Raw genomic sequence first — 12,071 nt, forward strand, 5'->3', positions numbered from 1 at the left:
TCTGCTGTAAAGGGTGTTGTTATACTGCAATCAGGCTGAGTTCATTGCATGAATATCTGGTGCAAGATTACATGGTGTTCGTAGACTGACTGAGATGGGAGATGCTCTTAGTATGACAGTGTGGAGATGTGACAACATCTGCCACTTAGCCCTTCAGGGACACATATTGCCAAGGAACTCTCATAGATCCTACACTGAGAACACAAAACTTCAGCCTCTTCTATAAATAATAGGTTCAGTGTGTGGAGCACCGAATCATTGAGTGGTAGCATGCATGATCGTTGTCTCTGGTGTGGTGGGAGTGAGCACTAAACAACCAGAGTTCATCCCTTTAAGGCTACAGTCCTAGATTCTCTAATGAAGTAGTCATACTCTGTATTTAGATGAATAAAATGTATATCTGTGTATAATCACTATACAACTTGTAATATAGCCAGTATCAGTCCCTGTGGGATCCAGCACTGCAGTGATAATTCACAGATGAACTAAGACCTGAGACAACTCACTGAAAGCACTTCAAAAGGTAGAAACAAGCTGGTAGAGGACTGTGGAAATAAAGTACACTAGGAGTCCAAGCTCTTAATTAAGATACCATGATGAAAATAACAAATGCAGATGAAAGTTCAAGGGTGACAAAAATGTAATCTAAACCATTGTGCACAGAGAACTCCATACCCATTCAGCATAAGTATAACATGAGATTCAGAAATAAACCACAACATTGGAACTGAAGAACAAACAGACTCTTTAATAATGGTATAAACTACTTGCTTCATATAAACGATTGCCTATCTCCCACCATAAGAAGGTACTTGGGAAGGCCAGCAAAGAACTCAGACACACAAGGAAAAGTAAAGCTGTATATGAACTGAAACTAGCAATCTATCCCCAAGGATAACCATAAGGCTTTTTAAACTATATTAAGAATATTAGATGTAGCACTGAATACTGTATCAAGCTCTAGTCAAATAGTGCCACATCTACTGATTCCAAAGCCATACCAAAGTCCTAGCTGACAAATTCAGTTCCAGTTTTACCCCTACTAGTGACTCCCATGTTCTTTCCCTTCAATCATTAAACTTACCTTCTTTCAAAATCATTATGGACCAGATCCCAATACCTCCATGAGCCCAGATAATATGTCTCCTAGTTAATACAAAGCACACCATTGGTGAACTTTTCTAAACCCTTACAACCACAGTTGATGTTCAATATCAGACTTCTGGAGAATGATTATCATATTGTCACTCCCTCTATTACTTCTAATGCACTACCACCTAAAATATGAGAATACCTCTTTCTCCAAATAAAGGCCATACCATCCTATCCAAATTTCATTCAGAACTAAAAGCTTTTTTGTTCAAAGATTCCCTGGTAGCTATCATCCTATTAGCCTCACCAGCATAATCTGTAAAATTATGGAATGTATATTTGCCAACTTCATAAATAAATTAAATTGGTGACATACAAAACCTTGCCATAAATCATTTGGCTTTGTTAAAGATTGATCCTGTCTCCTTAATTTGGTTATTTTTTGAAAATGTAATGGATACAATAAGCAAATGCTATTCTATTTAAAACTGCTTAACAGGGCCTTGCTAAATCATTTGTTATGATTCCCCATACTGACATTATTGACAAACTCACTAAGTCTAAATATAAACCCCAATGTAAGTTACTGGGTTGCAGACTGGTTCTCTCATTAAACACACACACAGTAAGAACTGGTAATACCTCCTCTTCTAAAAGGAATGTCACTAATGGTATCCCTCAGGGCTGTATCTTGGTTCCCCCTCCTCTTTGGCATCTGCATCTCCGAAGTGAAAAGTCAATGTTGAAGGTCAATGGCTAACAATATTTGTCAATGACTGCAAACCCATATCTTTCAAAACATGATTGCCAGGCCCAACACTTGGTAACCAACTATAGCCTTAAAGAAAAATGTTGCCTTCTCCTACAGTTTAACTCAAATCTTAAGTTGCTTTTCTCTCTACAGTATGATTCCAGTATTGTGTAGGTACCAGAAGCTTGCTTGTACTTTATAAAACTTTCCTTTCCTTGCCTTGGAATCAAAAGAAGGAAAAGACCTCCAACTTTTTTATGCTTGACTTATTGCATACTTTGCAGAGGAATTTGTCTATACCTGTATGACATACCACAGACACAAAGAATTTTCTAGTCAGGTACTGATGACAATCTTCTACAGGCAATGAATCCTTCTGATGTCAGGAGCTCAGTACCTGCTGTAAAAACAGAGAGGTGTGAAACTGTAAAACTGTTTTCCATTGTCTTTATTGCAGAGAGGAAGAGAAATTACACTGATTTACAGCTGCTTCCAATGTATTTATTTATTTATTTATTTATTTACATTTGATTACCCGGTAGTATCCAACGGGGTCAGAGACCCGTTTTCAGTGGAGACCCAGGGAAAAAAGCTCCAAAAAGTTACAGGATACATAATTTGCAGGAATGACATACAGAGCAGGTACTAGAATTTAAAAAAGTTATTTGCAGATAAATACAAAATCATTATATCACAGAATTATAAACACAAGTAAAGATCATCAATGCAAATTCAATAACAAAATTATTTATATATATATATATATATATATATATATATATATATATATATATATATATATATGTTTATGTAGTAAGAGTGAAAATCAGTCAAAAGAAGGTAGAAACCAGGTTGCCAAGGCTATAAGAAGCCAAAAGAGAGAAAGTGTATAAGGACAGTGAAAAGCAGGTGTGTAAACCGTAGCCTGGAGATGTGCAGGAGCATAGTCAATGACTGGAGAGATATTCTTTTAGAGATTGTTTGAAATTATGCATTTAGGGGAGGATAGAATATGCTGGGGAAGAGAATTCCAGGATTTGTCTATTTTGTGGGAGTATAAGGAGTCTCCATGATAGTTATGAGCTTTGATTACTTTGAGCAATAATTTGTCAGCTGACCTGAGTGAACTAAGGTTAGAATAGGGTTGGATATGGTTAGTTAAAACAGGACAGTTATCTGATTTGTGGATGACTATGTGAACAACTAATAGTTCTGATGCATGCCTTTCACAACCAAAGAGAACAATTAGATCAGTCAATGGTTCAAAGACACACACAAATGAGGGCCATTCAAGAAATAAAGTAAGCAGTCCTGTTACAAAAGGTATACAAGATGACAGTGACTGACACTAATCCCATTATATGTCAATGGCATAGGAATACACCACTACTTCCTTATGTCTAGCATGACTCATAGAAAGCAGACTTGAACTGGATTATGGGAAAGTGAAAGGCTTGAAGAAAATCAAGATCACATTGATATGTCAAGCCCCGTTAACAGTCATTTTGCAGAAAACATATTAAAATTCTATAAGAAGTAGTCAGAGTGATTTTGATGTGTTAAAACAGCTCAGAAAACAATGATAGAGTGAAAGAAACATATTTTTTTAGTTCAAAGGTGGAGAAGTTGTCATTTATCTGTGGTTGATCCATAAGACATATAGTCTTATGAACAGCAGAGATAGACTTACACACACACACACACACACACACACACACACACACACACACACACACACACACACACACACACACACACACACACACACAAAATATAGTGCTGTTGCATGTGAGAACAAGTCTTTCCTACTGATTATCATATAAATGGGGCACTACTTAAGAACAACATAGTTATTAGAAATCTAGGTACCCATGCCAACAAAAAAAGTATTCTTGGATCATTAGGTATCATTTCCAATTAAGAATCTCTTTTACTGTGACAAATTAATTAATAAGAGTATATTCCCCACTTCCAAGGATATCACAGCCCCCCATGTCCTTCCCTCATTAGAAATAGGCTAATCATACAATAAAATGGACCATTTAGAATGAACCACACCACATACCTTCCCCAACTTAAAGGACAGCAACTTTTTCTAAAGAAAAAAAAAAACAATTATATTCCCTTAGCTATCTGGATAAGAATAAAAAAATATTGCTTTTCCCTACCTTCTATTAGCTCCTTTGTCATGATCCCTGTCTGCCTTCTGGGTTGTGAAGGATCCTGTACTACTTGAGCTACTCGTTCTTAGAAATGCTACTTGTTTTTACAACTCTTGCTCCAAAGATCTCAGCCTTTATTGCAACAGAAAAGGATTTCTTGGAGAGATAGGTTCCTGATTCAGATAATTCTCTACTTGTAAAACAGTGTGACATATTGTTTTCCTTTGTGTTCTGCCTTGGAAATTGTATGGTTATACACAAATTCACTCTTTGAGTAACCAGCATGGCCCTTATTGAGTAGAGTGCTAAAAACATCCATTATAACCTGTATGTTGCATGGTTATACTCTATATGATCACCCAACCTGCTTTCCCTTTAAGAACCTATGAATCTAAGAATAACATCCTTGACCCCCTTCCCACCAGATGATTAACACAAATTGAAAAAGCAGCCTTGGTGTTATACTTTAATATCAACCTGGATGGACTGATATAGATTTAAGACAGTGTAAGGGGATAAATATGATCCAGTCTGAATGTAGATCACTTTCTCTGTAACCTTTCCAACAAAAGGGTGTTCTAATATTGGGTAACATTTTATCGACTGTGCAGATTAACAGGAGGCTTTCTAAGGTCAGGAGTGATAATGACCTCATTTAGTGAAGATGGAAACCTTCGTTCCTAAGACTGATCAACTGTTTGGAAATAACTGGACTTAGACCTTCTAGGCAACATATTAATCTGTCTGTCTCATTTGAAGTAAAGATCAAACCTGACACCTCTACAGATGTAAAAGAATTGAAACATTTATCCAAAGCAAACTATTGCCTACTAAGTGATGGTATAAAAAGTTTCAAAGCCCCAACAATGACCGCTATACAGAGGAATACACAAATGCTCTATGTAACCACTTAAACAAATGCATTGACTTGGCTGTACCTAGCAGGAACAAAACTAGGTCTTCCTGAAAAAACAAGCCATCCTGGTAGACTGTAAGTATAAATAAGTTATACAACAAAAGAAAGAGACTGATATCTAAGAACAGAAGGGAACTAACTTAACAGAAGAATAATACCCTCCATGGCTTGAACAAGCTAATCAGCTATCTTGCTAAGTCATCTAAGGCTAGCTACGAGTATAAATTAGCATCCTTAGCTAAAGACAATCATAAGGCATTCTTTAGCTACATCTGAAACCTAAAAGGGAACGCCCAACTGTGTGCCAAACTTGTAGTGGATGGTACAACTCACACTGAACTTGAGGAAATTGCAAACCTGCTAGCTGACAGATTTGGCAATAACTTTACGCCCACTGTCCCCACCAGACATACCTCAAAGCATTCCTAACACCAGTCCTCCACCGAATATCTAGAAAGAACATGTCATACAAGCACTCTCCAAGGCCAAAAACACAGCCTCTATGGGACGAGATAACGTCCCAGGCTGCTTACTAAACAATCTAAAACAAGACTTAGCAGAACCACTCAGCACTCTGTTTAACCATACTCTGAGAATTGGCTTTGTCCCATCAGGGTGGAGAACAGCAACAGTAATCCCCTTGCACAAAGGTGGTCCACAGATTGGCCTTGGGAACTATCGACCCATAAGCCTAACGAGCCTTATTTGCAAGGCTATGGAAAGAATGATCATGGACTTTATCCACAATGACATAGGTGACCTTTAAACTCTTTACCTGACCCAGTTTGGTTTTGTCAAGGGTAGATCTTGCTTATTAAAACTTGTGGACTTCTTTGAGAATGTCACCAAAGTCCTGGATGAGGGAAAAAAACAGTACATATCACCTATCTTGATTTAGCCAAGGTCTTTGACACAATCCCCCATTTAGGTATCATAGAGAAACTCTCCCATCTGGGGATTGACCCAGACATTACTAGATGGGTAGCCAACTAGCTCACAAACAGAATGCACACTGTCAAAGTTGGGGAGTTCACCTCTATCATTAGACAAGTCACCAGTGGAGTACCACAAGGATCTATGCTGGGCCCTCTACTGTTTGGAATATATGTCTCCGAAGTCCAGATGAAAGTAGATAGCCTGTGGCTTACCAAGTTTGCAGATGACTGTAAAGTGGGTGCAATCATAGAGTCCCCCAATGATGTTAATATATTACAGAAAGAGCTGACACAGACAAATAATTGGTGCCAAATTAATAGGTTCATAGGTTCATAGGTTCATACTAGGCTATCTGCCCGAGGGCATTTACAAGCCTAGCCCATAGTTTTGTGGCTTACGCCACCCCTTTAGTATGGGGAACTATACCCATTATTTTGCTGTGCCTCTGTCGAGCAGTGACACTGAGGTAATCCCTGGGGTATATCTGCGATCTCCCATCCATTGGTCAAGATTTCTCTTGAACAAGGCCAGCGAGGTGCTCTGCCTCACATATACCGGGATTTTATTCCACAGCATAGGGAGTCGTTGGGTGATGAATCTATCCCTCCAGCACGTCCTATTAATAGCCGTGTCGAGGTTTAAGTCTCCCGCCCTTGTGGTTCTGATGGATCTAGATTTTTTGAGGTGAAGCATATTCATCAAATCTGGGTTTGACATGGCCTTGTATGTTAGGCAAAGGTCACCTCTGAGCAAGCGTGGCGACTGAATAGAGCTGGAGTTCCTTCAGTTGGGCAGCATAGGACAGATGTTTGAGACCCTTTATCCTTTTAGTGAGGAACTTTTGTGGCCTCTCCAGCTGCTGCAAGTGTCGGGTCAGATACATTCCGAATGGGGCATTGTACTCAATCATTGGTCTGATGAGTGATGAGTATAGGGAGACTATGACCTCCCTTGATCTAGATGAGAATCCCTTCATGATAAGGTGGGCAATGTAGAAGGTCTTCCTAACTACTTTAGCTACATGGGTGTCGAATGACAGACTACTATCAACCTGGGTCCCCAGGTCCCTGATAACTTCTTCTGTGCTCAGTGGATTGCCACCTATTTGGTAGCTAGGGGTAACCTTGTTTTTCCCGAAGGGTATGACTGTGCATTTTTTGGCATTTAACTTTAGGCCATGGCTCTGGCACCAGTTATCCGTTTCTGTGAGACCCTTCTGAAGGATATCTGTGTCAGATGTGTTTTCTACTATGGCCCAGTTTGCAGTCATCTGCAAACTTTGTCAGCCATAACCCTCCTGTGTTTGCTTGTACTTGGAAAAGTAGATGCCAAACAAGAGTGGGCCCAGGACTGAGCCCTGTGGTACACCACTTGTGACAGGCTTTGAGTCTGACATGGCGCCAGCAACTCTGACCCTGTGGGTTCTGTCACTCAGCCAGTTTGCAACCCATCTTGTGATGTATGGGTTAACATTTAAGCTGATGAGTTTTTCAATGATACCCGAGTGGGGTATTGTATCGAAGGCCTTCGCCAGATCGAGGTAGGCTGTATGGACTGCCTTTCCCTCATCAATGGCTTTGGTGACTGTTTCGAAAAAGTCAACCAAGTTTAGAAGGCATGATCTGCCTTTGACAAAGCCAAACTGGGATGGATCCAAAGTCTGCAAATTCCCTATGTCTTTATTTATGAGGTCCATTATGATCCTCTCCATGGCTTTGCAGATAAGGCTTGTCAAACTAATGGGCCGGTAATTTCCAGGGTCGGTGGAGGCACCGCCTTTGTGAAGTGGGACCACAGTTGCAGTGTGCCACTCCCTGGGTACGTATCCAGAGGTAAGACTATGATTAAACAGCTGTCCTAGCTGTGGGTTTAATTCCTCGTTGAGTTTGTGGAGCACACAGCCGGGGACACCATCAGGTCCCATGGATGCTGTGTTTTTTGCTTTGGAGAGAGCAGTTCTCACTTGGGCTAATCGACTAAAACTTAGCGCAAAAAAATTCCTCATTATCTCCTTTGGCAAAGAAGTAGTCCCTGCTAATTATGATATAGAAAGCACCCCTCTAAGCTCAAATTCAGTGGTGTGAGACTTTGGAACACAGGTTGATAGCAATCTAAACTTTGATCACCAAAGCATCTTACATCGCATAACTCATAAATAAGGGCATTGCATCAAAGACCAGGGACATCATAGGTCTGCTGTACTCGATCCTTATCAGACCACTAATTGAGTACAATGCTCCCTTTTGTATGTACCTCACCAGACACCTGCAGCAACTGGAGAGACCACAGAGATTTTTGACCAAGAAAATCTAGGGCATGCAAAACATGACATACATGGAAAGACTGAAAGCCCTGTCACTGCACTCTGTATCATATGGGCTGCTGAGAGGGACCTGTGCCTGGCCTACAGAGCAGTCTCAGACTCTGCCCTAATGGAAATGCTGCATATCCACAAATCAAATGGGACAAGAATAACTCACTCCATGGATCTCAACCTGGTCTGTGATATTAACAAGATATTAAGAAATTAAAACAAAAACAACTGACAACTTCACTGAAGACTGAATCCACAAAGTTTAATGAAGTGCTTTTCATCCAAATACTTCTTTGAACTTCATCAAATACTAACAGTTAGAAAAATCAAGTTTAAATAGTCATGTTTAACCATGATTAAAATCAGCTGTCTCTCCATCTTAAAATTTAAAGGAACAGTATTTAAAATAGCATTGTGAACATAATATGCATTTTCCTGTTCTTTAAAACTGCCTTATTTAACAAGCAAATGAATACATTTATCGCAGCAGTAATATGATGAAAATCATATACAAAAATTGTGTAAAAATGTAAAGAGTCTCCTCATTTATCTAACCTTACATTATAAACATTTTCAAGTGAAAAATTAATAAGTAAAACATAATTTCTATAATGTTGTTACTACAGTATTTCATCTCATTAAAATTTTCAGTTTTAAACAACATGTGATAGAACACATGTCATTCAATCCTGAAAAGTTATAAGCATTGAGATGAATTTGCCAGAGCAATTCCAACTTTTCTAATAATAAGGTGAATGGACCCCCTCTTGGATTACTGTCCACTTGATCAAGTATCCAGAATTTATGGATATTGTTCTATATGCTTTGCTAAAGCATTGTCCAGTTTGTGTTTATTAATACAATATATATGTTCGTATATGTGGTCTCTCATTCTACGCTCGGTTTTACCAACGTAGAATGAATCACAATTTTGACATTTAGCCACATATACGTTCATTTTGGAGTTGCAATTGACCTTTCTTCTGTTACTCAAATGTGTGTTGTTTATGTGCATTGATGCACCTACATGAATGTATTTGCAATAGGGGCAACTACCACATTGTTTCATCCCTATTGCATATGATTGGATCCTGCACTCACCTACAAATACATTCTTGAGTGTTCTACCCTTCCTAGTAATGAATCTTGGTTCTGTACACAATTTGTCCACTATTAGTTTGCCCTCTAACAGAATATTCCAGTTTTTTATCAGTATGTTTTTTATGTGACGATAATCAAGGTTAAAAGTTGTAATATAGCTCATTGTGAAATCAGTTTGGTTCATACCTGTCCCAATGATTGTGTCCTGGACCTGATTTTCCATATCATCCTATCATTCATAGAATAGTCATTCAACCCAGTAAGGTGTTGTATACTCAGAATGGGTATGTACACACCATTAATTCTTTTCTCCACAACTTCTTCTATTAGTTTGTCAAAGTACTCGGGTATGCTCTTTTTGTGAATAATTTTTTCAAAAACTGGCATTCACTATGGATGTCCTCATCTATAGACACCATTCTGGCAGCCCTTACTAATTGGCCCTTTACCACCGATCTTTTTTGGTGGTAAGGGTGTGCACCTGTATAATGCAATAATGTGTTTGAAAAAGATGGTTTCCTATAATTGTTTGCTTGGTATCACTTTTCAACATAACTTTTGGTAAGTTGGACATCTAAGAATGCTATTTCATTTGGGTCAAAATTATATGTAAACACTAAGAAGTCTGTAGTCTCATTAAAATAATCAATGTGATTTTTTGCCTCTTCATGTTTCCCTTTTATTAGTAAAAAGGTGTCATCCAAATAGCGTGTAAAATAAATTATTTTTGAGGTTATTCCTTACTTATTGAGTACAAATTGATGTTCCCAATAACTCATAACCAAATTCGCGAAGCTAGAGCCACAGGGGGAACCCATGGCTACTCCGCTTTTTTGCATTTAGTAGTTTCCTTTAAAATAAATGTAATTGTGGGATAGAACTATGTCTAGAAGTTCTTCCACTAGACTGATGTCATTCTGGGGAGCCCCTTTCTTCCTTAGTAATTAACTAACCCACTCTATGCCCAATGCTTATGGTATTGACGTATATAAATCCTTTACGTCACTGTAAGTAAGTTGTACTGTTCGTCATACTTCAATTCATTAATTTTTTGCAGGAATGACCATGAATCTTTACATATTACTTCTTCTGTTGTTACATATTTTTTAGGTATATTGTCTATCACTTTAGCACATGCATATGTGGTAGAATTCCTGCCATCAACTATAGGTCTAAGTGGAGGGTCAAATAAACATTTATGGATTTTGGGGACCCCAAACATTGTGGGTGCCACTGGTGTTAACACTATCATGTAATTGTACATGTCTATATCTATCCTTCCCTCTATGAATAAATCATTAATGTAGATTTTGATACGTTCATTAGCTGTGTTGTATTCATTAAGGGATGCTTTCTGATATGAACTAGAAGCTAACATTAATTCTATTTTAGTTTCATAGTCACCCAAATCCATAAATACAAGTCCTCCACCTCTGTCAGGCTTCATGACGCGTACCTTAAATGCTCTTATCAAGTTGAACCATGCTTGCTCATCTTTAGTTAAATTATACTCACAACCCCTGATTCTGTTTTCCTTTTGGTATGTTCTCATGTCCAATTCACATATATTTTCAAATGTATGTGACAAATTGTGCAAAGGGGGACTGTATGTACTTGATATTCTATATTGTGCTAGTGATTGTACAACTGTGTTACCCAATAACAATTTTAAATTAAGTTTCCTAACATACACTTTCAAATCAAGAATGCTACTAGATATGTCCATTCTCCTTCTCCTTGCTGGTGTAAAAGTCATTCCTTTAGCTAAGGTGTTAACCATCTCAACAGAAATATCCAATGTCGAGAAGTTATAAACAAAAAAGTCACCTTCCATATTCAAAATTATAGTTGGCATTTCTGTAGTGTTGTTATCCAAATTCTCCATTACTTCCATTTGTTGTGCGTTTTCCTCTGGTTCCGTCTGTTTTACGGACCTCCCCCAGAAAAACCCTGATAATTATTGTTCTGTTGATTGTTGGTAAGATTCTGTTGACCATTCCAGTTTTGTATACACGTGCTTCTTATCGGACCCTCATACTGGTTATTGAGAGCATCAAAACTACTGTCCTGTAATTCTGTAACATCCTGCTGGACCGAATGTTCAGAACTGTTGTTAGCCATTGAATTTGGTAAATGCCCACCCCTCTGCATGTGCTCCTGATTTCCTGTTACACTATGTGGTTGATTGGCATTTGTGCTAGCCTGCCCCTTCCACACTTGTGCAACTGGTGGGCGTGGATATGCAATACCGTTCTGGTATTGCTGGTGATCACGCTCAAGTTTTTTGTCCTTAGTGGCTTAGGATTTGTTCAAATGAAAATTAATTGACTGGAAAATATGAGAATACTCGTTTATACCGTTCAAAATCAGCATGAGTTTTTATTTGAACATCCAGGACAGATGCTATATCCATTAGTTCATCAGCCATAATGCTATAATGTTTACACGAGCTCTAGAAGATCCAGTCCTTGTTTAGTAAATAATTTTATTAGCTCCTGGTAGAATAAAGAATCGGGTACCAGACCAGTAGGGTACTGATACATTCTCAAACCCTTCAGTACAATGTTAGCTCTTATACATTCTTGGAAGTATTCCACTTCCAAGCAGAGTTTCTTGTATTTAAGCAAGTTCTGATCTAACCTGTTTAGTAAGTCTGTTATGTTCAGCATATCCCTAGCTGAGTTCCCATCCAAATGAAATTCATTATTGTGAGAAAGGCCAACTGGACTTGTAAGCCAATCTTTTAAAGTAGGGACCCCAATAAGCCCAATGACATGGTTGTCAATAGACTGCTGTTTG

The sequence above is a fragment of the Protopterus annectens genome, chromosome 1.part1, assembly GCF_019279795.1.
Source record: "Protopterus annectens isolate FY-2018-M chromosome 1.part1, PAN1.0, whole genome shotgun sequence".
NCBI lineage: Eukaryota > Metazoa > Chordata > Ceratodontiformes > Protopteridae > Protopterus > Protopterus annectens.